The 25,939-nt window shown below is 41.7% G+C and overlaps 1 pseudogene; it reads left to right on the top strand.

Annotated features, from left to right (window-relative positions):
• The first annotated feature begins 11,299 nt into the window (after positions 1–11,299).
• On the top strand, positions 11,300–12,156 carry LOC147964006 (L10-interacting MYB domain-containing protein-like; annotated as a pseudogene).
• Positions 12,157–25,939: the final 13,783 nt, after the last annotated feature.

Genomic DNA, 25,939 nt, shown 5'->3' with positions numbered 1-25,939 from the left:
TTTTTGAGAATTTTAATTTACGAAATAAATGATAAAATAAAAATAAAATTGGAAGGGAAAAACGAGATAGAATAATAATAATAATAATAATAATAATAATAATAATAATAATAATATTAATAATAGAAGTAAAACACAGAAACAAAGAAAAATGGGCTAGCCCAATATTGGTTGTCCTGTGCGAAACTCGACTATATGTCGCCTTGTGCGGGAAATAGTGTTTTTCCAACTGCGTGGGCAGACAAATAAGTGGGCTGGCTTTGCAGGGCCAGAGCATGCGGCCCACGTACGGAAATACTTTTTTAGCAAACAAAGGCATAAAAAATTAGTACCACCTTGGATAGTAAAAAATGTTCTTTTCGGTGGTGAACGGATGAAAAAATTGGCGAAACGCACCTTTTTTTATTAGTAGGTATAGATATAGATATAGATAGGACACCCATGTGCGTCAAGAAGCTCTGGTTTCGTACAGGGGCGACAAAACTGGGCCAGCCAATTTGCAGTCCAACTTAAAAAACGGAATGTAGAAACATTGCAGCCCCACTTAATGCAGCGCTCACTTTTTTGCTCAGTTCTTATTTACAAATATTTGGAAATATGAATATATACATTGAACGAATTTCAAATACGCGTTGAACATTTTGTAATGTACATTCAATAAATTTTGAATATGCATTGAACACTTTGTAATTTACATTGAACAATTTTTGAATATGCATTGAAAATTTATGTAATGTACGTTGAACAGTTAGTGAATACATATTGAACCTTTGTGTAATATACGCTGAAATAAAATAAAATACATGGTGAACATTTGTAGTATTCATTGAAAAGAATTATTTATATACGATAAAAATTTTATAATGCATGATGAACTTTTTGGTAATAAATCATGAACATTTTTAATATACGATGAACATGTTTATAATACACACACTTATATAATACCCAAAACAAAGAGAGAGAAAGAAAAGAAAAAATAAAAATAAAAGGAAAGGTAAGAAATAGAAACACACAAAAAAAAGAGAAAAGGAGAAGAAACAATGAAACCGGACTGTGTGCTGGCCCACACAGTGGCGTTGGCGAGGGCCGCCTTCAGCCGAGGTGCATTTATTTGCCGCATGCGGCTATAAATAGGATTGGCCCGTTATTGGAAGCTTGTGGAAACTTCCAGCCAGTTTTGTGAACTTCTAGAAGCTTTCGGTCAGGTATCTTTGTTTTTTTATATTTATTTTTTATTTATTCATCTTTTCCTTCTTTCATATTACTTTTCTGGAAAATAAAAATCAAAATCCATGATTTTTTTCAAAAATGGCAAACAATTTTTCAATTCTTGGACCATTTTAAATTTGGTGAAACAATTTTCATGTTTTTCTATTCTTTAAATTTTTTGAAATTTTTTATTTTTAAAACAATCCGAACTATTTTTTCAGTTGGTGACCTTTTTTAATTGACAAACTCTTTCAGATTCGGAAAGATTTTTTATTTGTGATATAAAAACATGAACACTTATCAAAATCATGGAACCTTTTCTCTTTTTACCAGTTTTTAAAAATTATAACTGAAGAAAAAGCATATATTTTTTGTAAAACAGTAAACCACGAGCAATGACAACCGAAAAAACATAACAAACCTGACCCATCGAGCAGCAATCGCAGCGAGCGAACACTTTCTCTGCAGCGTGGAAATAACATCTCACTAACATCTCAATTTCTACATCGTGATTTTTTTGGCAAACAAAACCCTCTTTTAGATTTTATTTATTAGCAACCCAAAAAGTGTACAACAATCATCCTTCCAAAAGGAAAGGAGATTGATTACACTGCTTGGTTAGCCCTACAATTGACAGGTTTGTTGCATATAAGACAGAAAAAAACTTGTAGAAGATCTCTCTATATAAGCTTTCTTTGCTAGTGAGTGGGCAATGACATTCCCTGTTCTAGGAATATACGTGATCCTGTATGAACTTAGATGAGAGGAGTTATTCAGAAATTCCGCAATAACTGGTCTGATTCTCCAATGCCCTGGCTTTTCCAACAAGTTCTTTTCCTTCACCACTTCAACTAGGTTCCTGTAATCGGAAAAAAAAGGTGGCAGATTTCCATCCCAAAGCTTTTACTGTTTTTGCTGCAAGAGCTAATCCAAGCGCTTCAACCTACACAACACAGGACACGTTTTTTGCATAAGCTTGAACAAAAATAGAATGATTAACTAACTCATACTTAAGAAGTATTACAATGTTAAACTCAGTGTAAATTGTTGGACCTGCAGTTTGAGTTTGGGAATTTGTCTCCAAAAAGGAAGAAACATTATCACTGATTAATTGTGTATTGACCTCTTCCTTTTCTTCTAATACTCCTGCATTTAACATTGCTTTTGTAGCATAGATTACCAGCATAAGACTCCATATATTTTTGATAAAAAGAATATCATTTCTAGCTTTCCAAATATTCCATAGCAATGTAAAAATAATATCTAGGTTTAACTCAACATGATGAGAGGATAGGATCATTTGTATCACATCTGTAGGGTAAAGATTAGGATTTAACTCGTTTACCTTGAGACTGAATTTAAACCATATGGCTCTGGAGAAATTGCAATGAAAAGAGAGATGTAGATCTATTTCAAAACCTTCACCTCTATAACATTCTTTTCAATATGAGATGAATACATGGATCCCCTCAGTCCTGTAGCCAGTGCCCTTCTTAAGATTCTCCAAGCAAAAGTCTTGACCCTAGGAGCCAAAGTCTTGATTTTCCACACCAGATTAAGAATATTGATTTCAGGCTCCGAGATAGTATTATTCGAAACTTGACTTCCAGCTTGAGCCTCCTCCAATAGAGCTTTATATGCACTTTTAGTAGTACATTCAACATTAGAGTGTGAATCCAACATAACACATCATCCATGCTAGTATTAATGATAGTAATATTTAAACCATTGCTTTTCAAAAACCTCATCAAAGAATATGCTAGTTTTATCCTCATCCCAGGTTTTCTATTAGGTTTCCATAGATCGCTAACTATCTTGGCACAATGCTTATTTAAATCTGGCTTAAGGTGATCATAAATATTTTCCCAACCTTTGCACCAAGGAGTAGTCCAAATGCAGGAATTACCATGAGCAATCTGAGTTTGACTAGCCTTGTGAATGAAAGGTAAAATTAATAGAAGACAAGAAAGTAGACTTTGGAATAGGAGTATTGAGTGACCAAATAATAGAGTTATGAAAGTACTTGGATTTGAGAGTTTTAGTAATTAAGGAATCAGGGTTCTTAATAATTCTCCAAGCCATTCTTGCAAGCATGGACTTGTTCATCATGTATAAATCTCTTATGCCAAGTCCACCTTTATGCATAGGTTTACAAATATCACCCGAAGCTCTAAAACAGATAGGTTACTAATCATTACCTTTATCCATACCTGTCCAACAGAATTTCCTAACAATAGAAGTTAGTTTGTTAATAGTGGACTTGTTTAAAAGGATACTTGGTATATAATAAACACGGATAGAAGCAAAGAAAAAATTGATAAGAGTGAGTCTTCCTGCATGAGATAACCCGTTAGCCTTATAACAACTAGGGCATATTTGGTTGCTCGCCAACTCCCAGCTTTCGCGAATCCGCGAGCGGAGCTGGCCCGAGTGGCCTGGCTCCAGGAAGCTGCCTTCCAAGTTCGAAGTAGGATCCACGTACAAAAAGTTGGAGTGGTTGTTTCGCCGATACCAGAATTGGGATTCCTGGAGTTGGCCTTATTTATGATCAGATGCCACCCTTAAGTGCCCTTACCTGTTCGATGGACAATCTCGAAATAATCCCGATCCCCATTATCCTCTATCCTCAGCCACTCGTTGATACGTCTCCAACGTATCTATAATTTTTAAGAAACTTAAGTTGAAAGAGACAGGAACGGGATGGGACACTGAGCACAACACTGTGAAACAAGATGCTAAGTGGTGGAAGAAGGCAAAGATAGTGAATTTCATTCTTATGTTGTGCATACCATATCTTTCTTCTCATTAGTTGTTAACATATATTATCTTTGTTGTATTGTAGGACATTCCAGGTTGTTACAAGTTCATGGATTTCGAAATGAAGAAAACTTGTGCTTCATGTTCAAAGACATCACAAGTGACGGTTCCGATCATTGGAATCCGAGTTTTGGCACCCCTCCTACTGCTCTAATATCAAGTGCCATCAATCTTGATCAAATTGAAGATGTTGATTTGTTGGAGGATACCCAAGCAGTTCCATCTCCTATTACACCAAAGGTTAATAAGAGGCTCGAAAGGATCATTTCTGACACAAACAAGAAACCGAAGACCACACAAGTGATGCAGGAACAGATTACAATGATTGGGCTAGCTCCGCTCATGGATTTGCGGGAGCTTCCTGGATTTTGGCCATTCAGGCCAGCTCTGCTCGCAGATTCGTGGAAGCTGGGAGATGGCAAGCTACCAAATAGTCCCATAGTCCTGAAACATAGAGAAAAGGGGCAAAAATGATGCCTCCCAGTGAACTAGGCTAATAAGTGTCTGGCCTTTTGGCTCCCTTTCCTAGCCACTACGAAAATGGGCCTCACGTGGATGAGTGTTGCTCCTACTTGGGCCTCTATTTGGCATGTCCAAACCTCCCACTAGGGCCGAATACCACTGGAAAGGGTTTTCAACCCATGCCGAGTGACCAGAAGCTAAAGAGGACGAGTTGAACGTATTTTTGATCGCTAGCACTCCCATAGGAAGCTGGTAGTGGAAATGAGAAGTGGGATTCAAGGAATTACGGGAGCTGGTGAGCTACCGAACAGGCCCTTAAGCTTAATTTTGAATTTTTCAATAATAAAATTGTAGGCCGCGGGTCTATTTTTCCCAGGAAGAATTACGGGATTACCTAGATGAGTTGTGTTAAAATCCATATTGGGAGAGGGAAAATATTCTTAATTTAATTTTTTAGATTAACATCTTATGCTTACTCAAAAGGATAGCAGATTTATTGCCATTAGGAGTTGACAAGAAACCCCACAAAATTCATTAATAAGAGAGGCTATCATATTAGCATCATCATTATCAGCCCTACCACAAACAAAAAGATTGTCAGCAAACATCAGAGAGTGAATAAGGGGACAAGCAGGTCTTAACTGAATACTACTCAAATGATTGTCATTTATAACCTCCTGAATGGAAAGCGACAAGTCATTAACTGTGAGAATAAAATGATATAGTGATAAAGGACAACCTTGTCGAATACGTCGGGATCCCCTAAAGCTGCCATATGGTTGACCATTAATCTATAATACCTAAATAGTTCATCCCCACTACTATATTTCTCTTAACATGCAGCCTATCCACCTCAGCACACCTGCCACATCAACATTCTTTTATTGACTTACATATGGGACCAACCACTACAACCCTCCTGCCACATAAGCGCCGGTTACTTGCTAAGGACCCACCACACCATTGCCTTACATATGGGACCAACCACTACAACCCTCTTGCCACATAAGCGTCTTTCTCCCTGATTCCGTGCTTCGCAAAGACAACACTGCAGCCTGTGTCTCGTCTGTAGCTCACACGGAGACGGAGTCCCTCTTGCCCAACCTACGGTGGCTGGAGCTAAAAAACCTAGGGTGGCTGGTCGGACCAAGGTGGGGGCTCCCTCCCGGCAGCGGTCAAGCCCACTCTACCAGCGTCGTCTGCTACCTCCTCTCCACATCTGCCCTAGTTGCACGACCACGCTCGCCTCTGCTGATGTCGCTGGTTGACTCCCCTCCTCCTCCATCATGTCGTTGTCCTTGGTGGCCTCCATCGAGACTTGCTCCGTTTGCCGCTTCGTGTAGATGGTGGTGGCCTATGTTGGTGTGCAGAATCAGACAGGCCGTTGGGCCTCACCTGGAAGGACACTCTGTCCAATGACTCAGCCTGGAGTGTACGTCGCTGCGCCGGGCAGGTGCTCAGCCTATGGACGGCTTTCTTTTCCACCCGAAGTGCTGGGATGATGGTCACACCGTGTAGGGTCTCCATTGATAGCCATGGCTTGCAGCATCATTGAATCGACCTCATACTGCAGAAATGGTGGCATTATTTTGGCAAGTGACATTGTACTGCGACAATGGTTTCCTTTGTTTTGGTCAAGCTGGCCACCTTCATCTATGGAGCAAGTTTTGCTCCTTCCCATCGGTGATTGATTTCTGGGCAACGACATCAAACTTTTGGCTACGTACGGTGGTGAAATCTCTGAAGTTCAAGGTTCTGTACTATCTTCTTCAGTATTTGATATTCTGTCAGTATTTCTTTCTTATCCTCACATGAGCTGCACTGCACACAACCCACTACTTTAGGCCCATCTGCAGACCAGTGCTCCCGCCGGCCCACACTGTTTGTCTACCCCGGTTGCCCCAGCCATTCTCCTAATAACATCCGAGATGACGCTCCACTTCCTCCCCCAAGATCTCAACATGTAACTGACGGATTGCTGTTTAAAGTCGGTGCTCTGCCTCACCTTATTTCCCATCAGTATGTGTGGGCGTGGTGTCACACCACTCCTACTGCAGCCGCCGGTCAGCATCTCCATTACATTTCCTCATATTCCCAATGACATGTTGTTGCTTGGGTCACAAAATTGCATTTTCTCAGGTGGTGCCTTCCGGATGACTCCCAAGTAGTTATCTTCATTCGTTGGTCTTCCATCACTGCACACAGAGATTTCAGGCATCTGCTGGTACATAATCTTCCCAAGTTCCCCTCTGTTGGTAATTTTGGATGTTTGTTTGCTTAATTTAAATCTGAATTTAGTTTTTCTTGATTGAATATTGATTTCAGGCTCCGAGATAGTATTAAGAATATTGATTTCAGGCTCCAAGATAGTATTATTCGAAACTTGACTTCCAGCTTGAGCCTCCTCCAATAGAGCTTTATATGCACTTTTAGTAGTACATTCAACATTAGAGTGTGAATCCAACATAACACATCATCCATGCTAGTATTAATGATAGTAATATTTAAACCATTGCTTTTCAAAAACCTCATCAAAGAATATGCTAGTTTTATCCTCATCCCAGGTTTTCTATTAGGTTTCCATAGATCGCTAACTATCTTGGCACAATGCTTATTTAAATCTGGCTTAAGGTGATCATAAATATTTTCCCAACCTTTGCACCAAGGAGTAGTCCCAATGCAGGAATTACCATTAGCAATCTGAGTTTAACTAGCCTTGTGAATGAAAGGTAAAATTAATAGAAGACCAGAAAGTAGACTTTGGAATAGGAGTATTGAGTGACCAAATAGTAGAGTTATGAAAGTACTTGGATTCGAGAGTTTTAGTAATTAAGGAATCAGGGTTCTTAATAATTCTCCAAGCCATTCTTGCAAGCATGGACTTGTTCATCATGTATAAATCTCTTATGCCAAGTCCACCTTTATGCATAGGTTTACAAATATCATCTGAAGCTCTAAAACAGATAGGTTACGAATCATTACCTTTATCCATACCTGTCCAACAGAATTTCCTAACAATAGAAATTAGTTTGTTAATAGTGGACTTGTTTAAAAGGATACTTGGTATATAATAAACACGGATAGAAGCAAAGAAAAAATTCATAAGAGTGAGTCTTCCTGCATGAGATAACATGTTAGCCTTATAACAACTAGGGCATATTTGGTTGCTCGCCAACTCCCAGCTTTCGCGAATCCGCGAGCGGAGCTAGCCCGAGTGGCCTGGCTCTAGGAAGCTGCCTTCCAAGTTCGAAGTAGGATCCACGTACAAAAAGTTGGAGTGGTTGTTTCGCCGATACCAGAATCGGGATTCCTGGAGTTGGCCTTATTTATGATCAGATGCCACCCTTAAGTGCCCTTACCTGTTCGATGGACAATCTCGAAATAATCCCGATCCCCATTATCCTCTATCCTCAGCCACTCGTTGATACGTCTCCAATGTATCTATAATTTTTGATTATTCCATGTTGTTATATTATTATTCTTAGATGTTTTACAATCATTTTATAGCAACTTTATATCATTTTTTGGGACTAACCTATTGACATAGTTCCTAGTGCAGTTGTTATTTTTGCTTGTTTTTTACATTGCAGAAAATCAATACCAAACGGAGTCCAAATGCAGCGAAACTTTTTGGAGAATTTTTCTGGACCAGAAGACACCTCTTGGGCCAAAGAAGTACCATAGGTGGGCTTCGAGGGGAGCACAACACACTAGGGCGTGCCTGGGCGCGCCCAGGTGGGTTGTGCCCACCTCGGTGGCCTCCCACACCGCCTCTTAGCCCTATAAATCCCCAAATATTCCATAAAACCTAGGGGAGTCGACGAGACACAATTCCAGTGGCCGCAAGTTCCAGAACCCGAGATCAAATCTAGACACCATCACGGAGGGGTTCATCATCATCATTGGTGCCTCCTCGATGATGCGTTAGTAGTTCATCATAGACCTACGGGTCTGTAGGCCTCTCTCTCTTTTGATTCTCAATACAATGATCTCTTGGAGATCTATTTGATGTAACTCTTTTTTGCAGTGTGTTTGTTGGGATCCGATGAACTTTAAGTTTATGATCCGATCTATATATCCATGAAAGTTATTTGAGTCTTCTTTTGATCTCTTATATGCATGATTATTTATAGCCTCATATTTCTTCCTCGAATCTTTGGTTTAGGTAGGCCAACTAGATCGATTTTTCTTGCCATGGGAAGAGGTGCTTTGTGATGGGTTCGATCATGTGGTGTTCTTTTCCAATGACAGAAGGGGCAGCAAGACACGCATATATCATTGCTATTAAGGATAACGAGATGGGGGCTATTCCAACATGAATAGATCTCGTCTATATCATATCATCGTTCTTATTGCATTACTCTGTTTCTCCATGAACATAATACACTAGATGCATGCTGGATAGTTTTAGATGTGTGGAATAATAGTAGTAGATGCAGGCAGGAATCGGTCTACTAACCTTGGATGTGATGCCTATATATTGATCATTGTCTGGATATCGTCATAACTATTTGATTTTCTATCAATTGCCCAACAGTAATTTGTTTACCCATCGTGTGCTATTTCTTAAGAGAAGCCACTAGTGAAATCTACGGCCCCCAGGTCTATTCTTTATCATATTTGCGTTCCAATCTATTTATCCAATCTACCACAAATTTTCTCCCGTAAACTTGACAATTTCCTACGTTGTTACCCGTAAGAGGGATTGACAACCCCTCATAAGCGTTGGGTTGAAAGTATTTGTTCTTTATGTGCAGGTACCGCTTACATATTGTTGCTTGGTTCTCCTACTAGATTGATACCTTGGTGTGAGTCATCCTTCTCCCCCGTCGCCCCAACCTTCCAGCAGCCGACCCCTGCTGCCGGCAACACTGCTCTTCTCCCTCGCCGTTGCCACTTCAGAAGATCAAGGTGAGCTCGTTCAAATACTACTAGGAAAAGGGCTATAGCTAATATGGATATTAATGACGCACCACACATGTGGTACGCCACTGCTATATAGTAGTGGCACACCATGTGTAAGTACGCCATTAGTGTCCATATCACTAATGGCGCACCACACCCACGGTGCGCCAATACTAACAATTTTTTTTTATTTTTCCAAAACTAGTAATGGCGCACCAGGGCAACTAGTAATGGCGCACCACACACTCTGTGCGCCACTACTAACAATTTTTTTTTTACTTTTTTCGAGACTAATAATGGCGCACTAGGGTATAGTGCGCCATTACTAGTTCAAACTAGTAATGGCGCACCACAACCACGGTGCGCCACTACTAACAATTTTTTTAATTTTATTTTTACAAAACTAGTAATGGCGCACCACGTAACAGGTGCGCCATTAGTAACCAGGGTTACTACTGGCGCATTGTTAGGTGGTGCGCCATTACTAACTTTCTTTGCACACCCCCCTGAACGCCTTTTTCAGTTTTAGAAAAAATAAAAGAAAATGATGGAAATGTCAAAAGAATAAAAGAAAATAAGTTTCTCATGTGATATGTGGTCTGCTTGTTGGGAAAATTTACAAATATGAATTTTGACTTTATTTGCAAAATCTCTCTCAAATTTAGTAAAATGGGCATAACTTTTGCATATGAACTCGGATTAAAAAGTTTTTTATATGAAAAATCATCTACCCGAAAAGTTACATACGAATTCAACTAGGCAAACCTTGTTGAAGATTTTCAGAATCCCCAGAAACCTAACAGAACGAAAGATACGGGGCTTTTAAGATCTAGAGGGGGGGATGGAAAAAGTTTCAAACTTAGTAATGGTGCACCATTTGCTAGGTGCGCCATTAGTAAGAGAAAAAAAATTGGTTTCAAATTTTTTCAAAATATGATACGTAATATGACCGGGAAGTTTGAAATATTTTTTCAAAATTTCATCACACTCATGAACATGAACAAAGTCATAGACATCAACAAGGTTTAATAGGATTGATATGATTGATATATCAACAAGTGTCTGTTAAGTGAGTTGGTGCTGGGGTTGGATAGAACTGTGAAGTTAAGCGTGCTTGGGCTGGAGTAGTGTGAGGATGCGTGACCTTTTGGGAAGTTTGACCATGGAGTGTGATTTGACTTGAGATTAAGCATATTGACCCGAGATTAAGCCATACTGACCCGAGATTAAGAAAAAACGAAAAAATTGATTTTTTTTGAAAAAATATTTTCTGAAAAAAATTTGAAAAAAATTTGTTAGTAATGGTGCACCATATATGTGGTGTGCCCTTACTAAGTCAGATAGTAATGGCGCACCGTTGGCCATAGTATGGCGCACTATGTGGTGCGCCACTACTATCTGGTATACTAATGGCGCACTAGGAGTGCGCCATTAGTACTTGTTACTAGTGGCGTGATGATAGTGGCGCACCTATAGTGCGCCAGTAATGGCCAAAATAGGTGCGCCACTAATAGGCCTTTTCCTAGTATTGAGATGTGCAACCCCATCCCTCTCCATTCATTTTAATTGGCTTATGTCATAGGCCCTTTTGTTCAAATGTTTGGATGTCCATATGCAGCTATTTGGTTCAGAGTTTTTGATGTCGTCTCTCACACCGTTTGTAAATTAATCCTAGTTCAGATTTATAGATTTGAGCTATCAAAAATTTGTAGATGAGATAGTCCATGTGCAGCCTTACAGATTTAGCCATTCAGTTCAGATTTATAAATATGATAGTCCATGTACATCATACAATCTTTTTATATTGAGCGTAACACACAGTGACATGAATATGCAACCTTTTTGTGCAATCTTGTTTAGTACACATAAAAGTGGAATGGACTTTTATATAGAGTTATCAAACATGGTTGCCCAATGGACCATCAAAAACACTAGGATTATCACTGAGTTGTTTACCAAGCAAGTGAAAGCTGGAAATAGGCCAAATACTCATTTGACCGCCAATGCATATGAGGAAGTGGGAAGACAATTTAAAATAAGAATAGGGTTGGAGTACACATATAATCAATTGAAGAACAAATGGGACAAACTCATAAGTGATTATAGTGTATTCAAGAAACTTAAGTTGAAAGAGACACGAACGGGATGGGACACTGAGCACAACATTGTGAAACAAGATGCTAAGTGGTGGAAGAAGGCAAAGATAGTGAATTTCATTCTTATGTTGTGCATACCATATCTTTCTTCTCATTAGTTGTTAACATATATTATCTTTGTTGTATTGTAGGACATTCCAGGTTGTTACAAGTTCATGGATTTCGCAATGAAGAAAACTTGTGCTTCATGTTTGAAGACATCACAAGTGACGGTCCCGATCATTGGAATCCGAGTTTTGGCACCCCTCCTACTGCTCTAATATCAAGTGCCATCAATCTTGAGCAAATTGAAGATGTTGATTTGTTGGAGGATACCCAAGCAGTTCCATCTCCTATTACACCAAAGGTTAATAAGAGGCTCGAAAAGATCATTTCTGACACAAACAAGAAACCGAAGAACACACAAGTGATGCAGGAACAGATTACAATGATTGGGCTAGCTCTGCTCATGGATTCGCGGGAGCTTCCTGGATTTTGGCCGTTCAGGCCAGCTCTGCTCGTGGATTCGTGGAAGCTGGGAGATGGCAAGCTACCAAATAGGCCCATAGTCCTGAAACAGAGAGAAAAAGGGGCAAAAATGATGCCTCCCAGTGAACTAGGCTAATAAGTGCCTGGCCTTTTGGCTCCCTTTCCTAGCCACTACGAAAATGGGCCTCACGTGGATGAGTGTTGCTCCTACTTGGGCCTCTATTTGGCATGTCCAAACCTCCCACTAGGGCCGAATACAACTAGAAAGGGTTTTCAACCCATGCCCAGTGACCAGAAGCTAAAGAGGACGAGTTGAACGTATTTTTGATCGCTAGCACTCCCATAGGAAGCTGGTAGAGGAAATGAGAAGTGGGATTCAAGGAATTACGGGAGCTGGTGAGCTACCGAATAGGCCCTTAAGCTTAATTTTGAATTTGTCAATAATAAAATTGTAGGCCGCGGGTCTATTTTTCCCAGGAAGAATTACGGGATTACCTAGATGAGTTGTGTTAAAATCCATATTGGGAGAGGGAAAATATTCTTAATTTAGTTTTTTTAGATTAACATCTTATGCTTACTCAAAAGGATAGCAGATTTATTGCCATTAGGAGTTGAGAAGAAACCCCACAAAATTCATTAATAAGAGAGGCTATCATATTAGCATCATCATTATCAGCCCTACCACAGACAAAAAGATTGTCAGCAAACATCAGAGAGTGAATAAGGGGACAAGCAGGTCTTAACTGAATACTACTCAAATGATTGTCATTTATAACCTCCTGAATGGAAAGCGACAAGTCATTAACTGTGAGAATAAAATGATATAGTGATAAAGGACAACCTTGTCGAATACTTCGGGATCCCCTAAAGCTGCCATATGGTTCACCATTAATCTATAATACCTAATTAGTTCATCCCCACTACTATATTTCTCTTAACATGCAGCCTATCCACCTCAGCACACCTGCCACATCAACATTCTTTTATTGACTTACATATGGGACCAACCACTACAACTGTTGGGGAACGTAGTAATTTCAAAATTTTCCTACGCACACGCAAGATCATGGTGATGCATAGCAACGAGAGGGGAGAGTGTGATCTACATACCCTCGTAAACTGATAGCGGAAGTGTTATGACAAGGCGGTTCATGTAGTCGTACGTCTTCACGGCCCGACTGATCAAGCACCGAAACTACGACACCTCCGAGTTTTAGCACATGTTCAGCTCGATGACGATCCCCGGACTCCGATCCAGCAAAGTGTCGGGGAAGAGTTCCGTCAGCACGACGGCGTGGTGACGATCTTGATGTTCTACTGTCATAGGGCTTCGCCTAAGCACCACTACAATATTATCGAGCACTATGGTGGAAGGGGGCACCGCACACGGCTAAGAGAACGATCTTAGAGATCAACTTGTGTGTCTAGGGGTGCCCCCTGCCCCCGTATATAAAGGAGCCAAGGGGGGGTGCAGCCGGCCCTAGGAGGAGGCGCGCAGGAGGAGTCCTACTCCTATCGGGAGTAGGACTCCCCCCTTTCCCAAGTTGGATTAGGACTAGGGGAAGAAGGAAGAGAGGGAAGAAAGGAAAGGGGGGGCGCCGCCCCCCCTCCTTGTCCAATTCGGACTTGGGGGGGAGGGGCGGGCGGCAGCCCCTAGGCCTCCTCTCCTCTTCCTCCACTAGGCCCATTAAGGCCCATTAGGTTACGGGGGTTCCGGTAACCTCCCAGTACTCCAGTAAAATGCCGATTTCACCCGGAACACTTCCGATGTCCAAACATAGGCTTCCAATATATCAATCTTTATGTCTCGACCATTTCGAGACTCCTCGTCATGTCCGTGATCACATCCGGGACTCCGAGCTAACTTCGGTACATCAAAATATATAAACTCATAATGAAACTGTCATCGTAACGTCAAGCGTGCGGACCCTACGGGTTCGAGAACAATGTAGACATGATCGAGACATGTCTTCGGTCAATAACCAATAGCGGAACCTGGATGCTCATATTGGCTCCCACATATTCTACGAAGATCTTTTATCGGTCAGACCGCATAACAACATACTTTGTTCCCTTTGTCATCGGTATGTTACTTGCCCGAGATTCGATCGTCGGTATCTCAATACCTAGTTCAATCTCGTTACCGGCAAGTCTCTTTACTCGTTTCGTAACACATCATCTCACAACTAACTCATTATTTGCAATGCTTGCAAGTCTTATGTGATGTGCATTACCGAGAGGGCCCAGAGATACCTCTCCGACAATCGGAGTGACAAATCCTAATCTCGAAATACGCCAACACAATATGTACCTTTGGAGACACCTGTAGAGCTCCTTTATAATAACCCAGTTACATTGTGACGTTTGGTAGCACACAAAGTGTTCCTCCGGCAAACGGGAGTTGCATAATCTCATAGTCATAGGAACATGTATAAGTCATGAAGAAAGCAATAGCAACATACTAAATGATCGGGTGCTAAGCTAATGGAATGTGTCATGTCAATCACATCATTCTCCTAATAATGTGATCCCGTTAATCAAATGACAACACATGTCTATGGTTAGGAAACATAACCATCTTTGATTAACGAGCTAGTCAAGTAAAGGCATACTAGTGACGTTTAGTTTGTCTATGTATTCACACAAGTATTATGTTTCCGGATAATACAATTCTAGCATGAACAATAAACATTTATCATGATATAAGGAAATAAAATAATAACTTTATTATTGCCTCTAGGGCATATTTCCTTCAGTCTCCCACTTGCACTAGAGTCAATAATCTAGATTACACAGTAATGATTCTAACACCCATGGAGCATTGGTGCTGATCATGTTTTGCTTGTGGAAGAGGCTTAGTCAATGGGTCTGCTACATTCAGATCCGTATGTATCTTGCAAATCTTTATGTCTCCCACCTGGACTAGATCCCGGATAGAATTGAAGTGTCTCTTGATGTGCTTGGTTCTCTTGTGAAATCTGGATTCCTTTGCCTAGGCAATTGCACCAGTATTGTCACAAAAGATTTTCATTGGACCCGATGCACTAGGTATGACACCTAGATCGGATATGAACTCCTTCATCCAGACTCCTTCGTTTGCTACTTCCGAAGCAGCTATGTACTCCGCTTCACATGTAGATCCCGCCACAACGCTTTGTTTAGAACTGCACCAACTGACAGCTCCACCGTTTAATGTAAACACGTATCCGGTTTGCGAGTTAGAATCGTCCGGATCAGTGTCAAAGCTTGCATCAACGTAACCATTTACGATGAGCTCTTTGTCACCTCCATATATGAGAAACATATGCTTAGTCCTTTTCAGGTATTTCAGGATGTTCTTGACCATTGTCCAGTGATCCACTCCTGGATTACTTTGGTACCTCCCTGCTAGACTTATAGCAAGACACACATCAGGTCTGCTACACAGCATTGCATACATGATAGAGCCTATGGCTGAAGCATAGGGAACATCTTTCATTTTCTCTCTATCTTCTGCATTGGTCGGACATTGAGTCTTACTCAATTTCACACCTTGTAACACAGGCAAGAATCCTTTCTTTGCTTGATCCATTTTGAACTTCTTCAAACTTTTGTCAAGGTATGTGCTTTGTGAAAGTCCAATTAAGCGTCTTGATCTATCTCTATAGATCTTAATGCCCAATATGTAAGCAGCTTCACCGAGGTCTTTCATTGAAAAACTCTTATTCAAGTATCCCTTTATGCTATCCAGAAATTCTATATCATTTCCGATTAGTAATATGTCATCTACATATAATATCAGAAATACTACAGAGCTCCCACTCACTTTCTTGTAAATACAGGCTTCTCCAAAAGTCTGTACAAAACCAAATGCTTTGATCACACTATCAAAGCATTTATTCCAACTCCGAGAGGCTTGCACCAGTCCATAAATGGATCGCTGGAGCTTGCACACTTTGTTAGCTCCCTTTGGATCGACAAAACCTTCCGGCTGCATCATATACAACTCTTCTTCCAGAAATGCATTCAGGAATGCAGTTTTGACATCCATCTGCCAAATTTCATAATCATAAAATGTGGCAATTGCTAACATGATTCAGACAGAATTAAGCATCGCCACGGGTGAGAAGGTCTCATCGTAGTCAATTCCTTGAACTTGTCGAAAACCTTTTGCGACAAGTCGAGCTTTGTAGACAGTAACATTACCGTCAGCGTCAGTCTTCTTCTTAAAGATCCATTTATTCTCAATTGCTTGCCGATCTTTTGGCAAGTCAACCAAAGTCCACACTTTGTTCTCATACATGGATCCCATCTCAGATTTCATGGCTTCAAGCCATTTTGCAGAATCTGGGCTCACCATCGCTTCTCCATAATTCGTAGGTTCATCATGATCTAGTAGCATGACTTCCAGAACAGGATTATCGTACCACTCTGGTGCGGATCTTACTCTGGTTGATCTATGAGGTTCAGTAGTATCTTGTTCTGAAGTTTCATGATCATCATCATTAGCTTCCTCACTAATTGGTGTAGGTGTCATAGAAACCGGTTTATGTGATGTACTACTTTCCAATAAGGGAGCAGGCACAGTTACCTCATCAAGTTCTACTTTCCTCCCACTCACTTCTTTCGAGAGAAACTCCTTCTCTAGAAAGTTTCCGAATTTAGCAACAAAAGTCTTGCTTTCGGATCTGTGATAGAAGGTGTATCCAATAGTTTCCTTTGGATATCCTATGAAGACACATTTCTCCGATTTGGGTTCGAGCTTATCAGGTTGAAGCTTTTTCACATAAGCATCGCAGCCCCAAACTTTCAGAAACGACAACTTTGGTTTCTTGCCAAATCACAGTTCATAAGGCGTCGTCTCAATGGATTTTGATGGTGCCCTATTTAAAGTGAATGCGGCCGTCTCTAAAGCATAACCCCAAAACGATAGCGGTAAATCAGTAAGAGACATCATAGATCACACCATATCTAGTAAAGTACGATTACGACGTTCGGACACACCATTACGCTGTGGTGTTCCGGGTGGCATGAGTTGCGAAACTATTCCGCATTGTTTCAAATGTACACCAAACTCGTAACTCAAATATTCTCCTCCACGATCAGATCATAGGAATTTTATTTTCTTGTTACGATGATTTTCAACTTCACTCTGAAATTCTTTGAACTTTTCAAATGTTTCAGACTTATGTTTCATTAAGTAGATATACCCATATCTGCTTAAGTCATCTGTGAAGGTGAGAAAATAACGATATCCACCACGAGCCTCAACATTCATCGGACCACATACATCTGTATGTATGATTTCCAACAAATCTGTTGCTCTCTCCATAGTACCGGAGAACGGTGTTTTTGTCATCTTACCCATAAGGCACGGTTCGCAAGTACCAAGCGATTCATAATCAAGTGGTTCCAAAAGTCCATCAGTATGGAGTTTCTTCATGTGCTTTACACCGATATGACCTAAATGGTAGTGCCACAAATAAGTTGCACTATCATTATCAACTCTGCATCTTTTGGCTTCAACATTATGAATGTGTGTGTCACTACTATCGAGATTTAATTAGAATAGACCATTCTTCATGGGTGCATGACCATAAAAGATTTTACTCATATAAATAGAACAACCATTATTCTCTGATTTAAATGAATAACCGTCTCGCATCAAACAAGATCCAGATATAATGTTCATGCTCAACGCTGGCACCAAATAACAATTATTTAGGTCTAATACTAATCCCAAAGGTAGATGTAGAGGTAGCGTGCCGACCGCGATCACATCGACTTTGGAACCATTTCCCACGCGCATCGTCACCTCGTCCTTAGCCAATCTTCGCTTAATCCGTAGTCCCTGTTTCGAGTTGCAAATGTTAGCAACAGAACCAGTATCAAATACCCAGGTGCTACTGCGAGCATTAGTAAGGTACACATCAATAACATGTATATCGCATATACCTTTGTTCACCTTGCCATCCTTCTTATCCGCCAAATACTTGGGGCAGTTCCGCTTCCAGTGACCAGTCTGCTTGCAGTAGAAGCACTCAGTTTCAGGCTTAGGTCCAGATTTGGGTTTCTTCTCTTGAGCAGCAACTTGCTTGCTGTTCTTTTTGAAGTTCCCCTTCTTCTTCCCTTTGCCCTTTTTCTTGAAACTAGTGGTCTTGTTGACCATCAACACTTGATGCTCCTTCTTGATTTCTACCTCCGCAGCTTTCAGCATTGCGAAGAGCTCGGGAATAGTCTTATTCACCCCTTGCATATTATAGTTCATCACGAAGCTCTTGTAGCTAGGTGGCAGTGATTGGAGAATTCTGTCAATGACGCAATCATCTGGAAGATTAACTCCCAATTGAATCAAGTGATTATTATACCCAGACATTTTGAGTATATGCTCACTGACAGAACTGTTCTCCTCCATCTTGCAGCTATAGAACTTATTGGAGACTTAATATCTCTCAATCCGGGCATTTTCTTGAAATATTAACTTCAACTCCTGGAACATCTCATATGCTCCATGACGTTCAAAACGTCGTTGAAGTCCCGATTCTAAGCCGTAAAGCATGGCACACTGAACTATCGAGTAGTCATCAGCTTTGCTCTGCCAGACGTTCATAACATCTGGTGTTGCTCCAGCAGCAGGCCTGGCACCCAGCGATGCTTCCAGGACGTAATTCTTCTGTGCAGCAATGAGGATAATCCTCAAGTGACGGACCTAGTCCGTGTAATTGCTGCCATCATCTTTCAACTTTGCTTTCTCAAGGAACGCATTAAAATTCCATGGAACAATAGCACGGGCCATCTATCTACAATCAAACATAAACAAGCAAGATACTATCAGGTACTAAGTTCATGATAAATTTAAGTTCAATTAATCATATTACTAAAGAACTCCCACTTAGATAGACATCCCTCTAATCCTCTAAGTGATCACGTGATCCAAATCAACTAAACCATGTCCGATCATCACGTGAGATGGAGTAGTTTCATTGGTGAACATCACTATGTTGATCATATCTACTATATGATTCACACTCGACCTTTCGGTCTCCGTGTTCTGAGGCCATATCAGTATATGCTTGGCTCGTCAAGTATAACCTGAGTATTCCGCGTGTGCAACTGTTTTGCACCCGTTGTATTTGAACGTAGAGCCTATCGCACCCGATCATCACGTGGTGTCTCAGCACGAAGAACTTTCGCAACGGTGCATACTCAGGGAGAACACTTCTTGATAATTAGTGAGAGATCATCTTAAAATGCTACCGTCAATCAAAGCAAGATAAGATGTATAAAAGATAAACATCACATGCAATCAATATAAGTGATATGATATGGCCATCATCATCTTGTGCTTGTGATCTCCATCTTCGAAGCATCGTCATGATCACCATTGTCATCGGCGCGACACCTTGATCATCATCGTAGCATCGTTGTCGTCTTGCCAATCTTATGCTTCCACGACTATCACTACCGCTTAGTGGTAAAGTAAAGCATTACAGCGCAATTGCATTGCATACAATAAAGCGACAACCATATGGCTCCTGTCAGTTGCCGATAACTCTGTTACAAAACATGATCATCTCATACAATAAAATTTAGCATCATGTCTTGACCATATCACATCACAACATGCCCTACAAAAACAAGTTAGACATCCTCTACTTTGTTGTTGCAAGTTTTACGTGGCTGCTACGGGCTTAGCAAGAACCGTTCTTACCCCCGCATCAAAACCACAACGATAGTTTGTCAAGTTGGTGCTGTTTTAACCTTCGCAAGGACCGGGCGTAGCCACACTTGGTTCAACTAAAGTTGGAGAAACTGACACCCGCTAGCCACCTTTGTGAAAGCACGTCGGGAGAACCGGTCTCGCGTAAGCGTACGCGTAATGTCGGTCCGGGCTGCTTCGTCCAACAATACCACCGAACCAAAGTATGACATGCTGGTAAGCAGTATGACTTATATCGCCCACAACTCACTTGTGTTCTACTCGTGCATATAACATCAACGCATAAAACCTAGGCTCTGATACCACTGTTGGGGAACGTAGTAATTTCAAAATTTTCCTACGCACACGCAAGATCATGGTGATGCATAGCAACGAGAGGGGAGAGTGTGATCTACGTACCCTCGTAGACCGATAGCGGAAGCGTTATGACAACGCGGTTGATGTAGTCATACGTCTTCACGGCCCGACCGATCAAGCACCGAAACTATGGCACCTCCGAGTTTTAGCACACGTTCAGCTCGATGACGATCCTCGGACTCTGATCCAGCAAAGTGTCGGGGAAGAGTTCCGTCAGCACGACGGCGTGGTGACGACCTTGATGTTCTACAGTCGCAGGGCTTCACCTAAGCACCACTACAATATTATCGAGGACTATGGTGGAAGGGGGCACCGCACACGGCTAAGAGAATGATCTTAGATATCTACTTGTGTGTCTAGGGGTGCCCCCTGCCCCCGTATATAAAGGAGCCAAGGGGGGGTGCGGCCGGCCCTAGGAGGAGGTGCGCAGGAGGAGTCCTACTCCTACCAGGAGTAGGACTCCCCCCTTTCCCTAGTTGGATTAGGACATGGGGAAGAAGGAAGACAGGGAAGAAAGGAAAGGGGGGCGCCGCCCCCCCTCCTTGTCCAATTCGGACATGAGGGGGGAGGGGTGCGCGGCAGCCCCTAGGCCTCCTCTCCTCTTCCTCCACTAGGCCCATTAAGGCCCATTAGGTTACCGGGGGGTTCCGGTAACCTCCTGGTACTCCAGTAAAATGCCGATTTCACCCGGAACACTTTCGATGTCCAAACATAGGCTTCCAATATATCAATCTTTATGTCTCAACCATTTCAAGACTCCTCGTCATGTCCGTGATCACATTCGGGACTCCGAACTAACTTCGGTACATCAAAATATATAAACTCATAATGAAACTGTCATCGTAACGTTAAGCGTGCGGACCCTACGGGTTCGAGAACAATGTAGACATGATCGAGACATGTCTCCGGTCAATAACCAATAGCGGAACCTGGATGCTCATATTGGCTCCCACATATTCTACGAAGATCTTTTATCGGTCAGACCGCATAACAACATACTTTGTTCCCTTTGTCATCGGTATGTTACTTGCTCGAGATTCGATCGTCGGTATCTCAATACCTAGTTCAATCTCATTACCGACAAGTCTCTTTACTCGTTTCGTAATACATCATCTCACAACTAACTCATTAGTTGCAATGCTTGCAAGGCTTATGTGATGTGCATTACCGAGAGGGCCCAGAGATACCTCTCCGACAATCGGAGTGACAAATCCTAATCTCGAAATACGCCAACCCAACATGTACCTTTGGAGACACCTGTAGAGCTCCTTTATAATCACCCAGTTACGTTGTGACGTTTGGTAGCAGACAAAGTGTTCCTCCGGAAAACGGGAGTTGCATAATCTCATAGTCATAGGAACATGTATAAGTCATGAAGAAAGCAATAGCAACATACTAAACGATCGGGTGCTAAGCTAATGGAATGTGTCATGTCAATCACATCATCTCCTAATAATGTGATCCCGTTAATCAAATGACAACACATGTCTATGGTTAGGAAACATAACCATCTTTGATTAACGAGCTAGTCAAGTAGAGGCATACTAGTGACGTTTAGTTTGTCTATGTATTCACACAAGTATTATGTTTCTGGATAATACAATTCTAGCATGAACAATAAACATTTATCATGATATAAGGAAATAAAATAATAACTTTATTATTGCCTCTAGGGCATATTTCCTTCAACAACTCTCCTGCCACATAAGCGCCGGTTACTTGCTAAGGACCCACCACACCATTGCCTTACATATGGGACCAACCACTACAACCCTCTTGCCACATAAGTGTCTTTCTCCCTGATTCCGTGCTTCGCAAAGACAACACTCCAGCCTGTGTCTCGTCTGCAGCTCACACGGAGACGGAGTCCCTCTTGCCCAACCTATGGTGGCTGGTCGGACCAAGGTGGGGGATCCCTCCCGGCAGCGGTCAAGCCCACTCTACCAGCATCGTCTGCTACCTCCTCTCCACATCTTCCCTAGCTGCACGACCACGCTCGCCTCTGCTGATGTCGCCGGTTGACTCCCCTCCTCGTCCATCATGTCGTTGTCCTTGGTGGCCTCCATCGAGACCTGCTCCGTTTGCCGCTTCGTGTAGATGGTGGTGGCCTATGTTGGTGTGCAGAATCAGACAGGCCGTTGGGCCTCACCTGGAAGGACACTCTGTCCAATGACTCAGCCCTGGAGTGTACATCGCTGCGTCGGGCAGGTGCTCAGCCTATGGACGGCTTTCTTTTCCACCCGAAGTGCTGGGATGATGGTCACACCGTGTAGGGTCTCCATTGATAGCCATGGCTTGCAGCATCATTGAATCGACCTCATACTGCAGAAATGGTGGCGTTATTTTGGCAAGTGACATTGTACTGCGACAATGGTTTCCTTTGTTTTGGTCAAGCTGGCCACATTCATCTATGGAGCAAGTTTTGCTCCTTCCCATCGGTGATTGATTTCTGGGCAATGACATCAAACTTTTGGCTACGTACGGTGGTGAAATCTCTGAAGTTCGAGGTTCTGTACTATCTTCTTCAGTATTTGATATTTTGTCAGTATTTCTTTCTTATCCTCACATGAGCTGCACTGCACACAACCCACTACTTTAGGCCCATCTGCAGACCAGTGCTCCCGCCGGCCCACACTGTTTGTCTACCCCGGTTGCCCCAGCCATTCTCCTAACTCCACTTCCTCCCCCCAAGATCTCAACATGTAACTGACGGATTGATGTTTAAAGTCGGTGCTCTGCCTCACCTTATTTCCCATTAGTATGTGTGGGCGTGGTGTCACACCACTCCTATTGCAGCCGCCAGTCAGCATCTCCCTTCCATTTCATCATATTCCCAATGACATGTTGTTGCTTGGATCAGAAAATTGCATTTTCTCAGGTGGTGCCTTCTGGATTACTCCCAAGTAGTCATCTTCATTCGTTGGTCTTCCATCACTGCACACAGAGATTTCAGGCATCTGCTGGTACATAATCTTCCCAAGTTCCCCTCTGTTGGTAATTTTGGATGTTTGTTTTCTTAATTTAAATCTGAATTTAGTTTTGCTTGATTGAATATTGATTTCAGGCTCTGAGATAGTATTATTCGAAACTTGACTTCCAGCTTGAGCCTCCTCCAATAGAGCTTTATATGCACTTTTAGTAGTACATTCAACATTAGAGTGTGTATCCAACATAACACATCATCCATGCTAGTATTGATGATAGTAATATTTAAACCATTGCTTTTCAAAAACCTCATCAAAGAATATGCTAGTTTTATCCTCATCCCAAGTTTTCTATTAGGTTTCCATAGATCGCTAACTATCTTGGCACAATGCTTATTTAAATCTGGCTTAAGGTGATCATAAATATTTTCCCAACCTTTGCACCAAGGAGTAGTCCAAATGCAGGAATTACCATTAGCAATCTGAGTTTGACTAGCCTTGTGAATGAAAGGTAAAATTAATAGAAGACCAGAAAGTAGACTTTGGAACAGGAGTATTGAGTGACCAAATAGTAGAGTTATGAAAGTACTTGGATTTGAGAGATTTAGTAATTAAGGAATCAGGGTTCTTAATAATTCTCCAAGCCATTCTTGCAAGCATGGACTTGTTCATCATGTATAAATCTCTTATGCCAAGTCCACCTTTATGCATAGGTTTACAAATATCATCCGAAGCTCTAAAACAGATAGGTTACGAATCATTACCTTTATCCATACATGTCCAATAGAATCTCCTAACAATAGAAGTTAGTTTGTTAATAGTGGACTTGTTTAAAAGGATACTTGGTGTATAATAAACACGGATGGAAGCAAAGAAAAAATTGATAAGAGTGAGTCTTCCTGCATGAGATAACATGTTAGCCTTATAACAACTAGGGCATATTTGGTTGCTCGCCAACTCCCAGCTTTCGCGAATCCGCGAGCGGAGGTGGCCCGAGTGGCCTAGTTCCAGGAAGCTGCCTTCCAAGTTCGAAGTAGGATCCACGTACAAAAAGTTGGAGTGGTTGTTTCGCCGATACCAGAATCAGGATTCCTGGAGTTGGCCTTATTTATGATCATATGCCAACCATAGTGCCCTAACCTGTTCGATGGACAATCTCGAAATAATCCTGATCCCCATTATCCTCTATCCCCAGCCACTCGTTGATACGTCTCCAACATATCTATAATTTTTGATTATTCCATGTTGTTATATTATTATTCTTAGATGTTTTACAACCATTTTATAGCAACTTTATATAATTTTTTTGGACTAACCTATTGACATAGTTCGCAGTGCAGTTGTTGTTTTTGCTTGTTTTTTACATCGCAGAAAATCAATACCAAACGGAGTCCAAATGCAACGAAACTTTTTGGAGAATTTTTCTGGACCGAAAGACACCTCTTGGGCCGAAGAATACCATAGGGGGGCTTCAAGGGGAGCACAACACACCAGGGCGTGCCTGGGTGTGCCCAGGTGGGATGTGCCCACCTCGGTGGCCTCCCACACCGCCTCTTCGCCCTATAAATCCTCAAATATTCCATAAAACCTAGGGGAGTCGACGAGTCACAATTCCAGTGGCCGCAAGTTCCAGAACCACGAGATCGAATCTAGACACGATCAGGGAGGGGTTCATCATCATCATTGGTGCCTCTTCGATGATGCGTGAGTAGTTCATCATAGACCTGCGGGTCTGTAGGCAGTAGCTAGATGGCTTCCTCTCTCTCTCTCTCTTGATTCTCAATACAATGATCTCTTGGAGATCTATTTGATGTAACTCTTTTTTGCAGTGTGTTTGTTGGGATCCGATGAACTTTAAGTTTATGATCAGATCTATATATCCATGAAAGTTATTTGAGTCTTCTTTTAATCTCTTATATGCATGATTATTTATAGCCTCGTATTTCTTCCTCGAATCTTTGGTTTAGGTAGGTCAACTAGATCGATTTTTCTTGCCATGGGAAGAGGTGCTTTGTGATGGGTTCGATCATGTGGTGTTCTTTTCCAGTGACAGAAGGGGCAGCAAGACACACATATATCATTCCTATTAAGGATAACGAGATGGGGGCTATTCCTACATGAATAGATCTCGTATATATCATATCATCATGCTTATTGCATTACTCTGTTTCTCCATGAACATAATACACTAGATGCATGCTGGATAGCTGCCGATGTGTGGAATAATAGTGGTAGATGTAGGCTGGAATCGGTCTACTAACCTTGGATGTGATGCCTATATATTGATCATTGTCTGGATATCGTCATAACTATTTGATTTTCTATCAATTCCCAACAGTAATATGTTTACCCATCGTGTGCTATTTCTTAAGAGAAGCCACTAGTGAAATCTACGGCCCCCAGGTCTATTCTTTATCATATTTGCGTTCCGATCTATTTATCCAATCTACCACAAATTTTCTCCCGTAAACTTGGCAATTTCCTACGTCGTTACCCGTAAGAGGGATTGACAACCCCTCATAAGCGTTGGGTTCAAAGTATTTGTTTTTTATGTGCAGGTACTGTTTACATATTGTTGTTTGGTTCTCCTACTAGATTGATACCTTGGTGTGAGTCATCCTTCTCCCCCGTCGCCCCAACCTTCCAACAGCCGACCCCTGCTGTCGGCAACACTGCTCTTCTCCCTCGCCGTTGCCACTTCAGAAACTCAAGGTGAGCTCGTTCAAACACTACTAGGAAAAGGCTATAGCTAATATGGACATTAATGGCGCACCACACATGTGGTGCGCCACTGCTATATAGTAGTGGCACACCATGTGTAGGTACGCCATTAGTGTCCATATCACTAATGGCGCACCACACCCACGGTGCGCCACTACTAACAATTATTATTATTATTTTTCCAAAACTAGTAATGGCGCACCAGGGCAACTAGTAAT

This window comes from Triticum urartu, chromosome 6A (genome assembly GCF_056163025.1).
Source record: "Triticum urartu cultivar PI428250 chromosome 6A, HENAU_Tu73, whole genome shotgun sequence".
Taxonomy (NCBI): domain Eukaryota; kingdom Viridiplantae; phylum Streptophyta; class Magnoliopsida; order Poales; family Poaceae; genus Triticum; species Triticum urartu.
The sequence above is the reverse complement of the archived record's forward strand: the minus strand, read 5'-3'. Positions and strand labels throughout refer to the sequence as shown.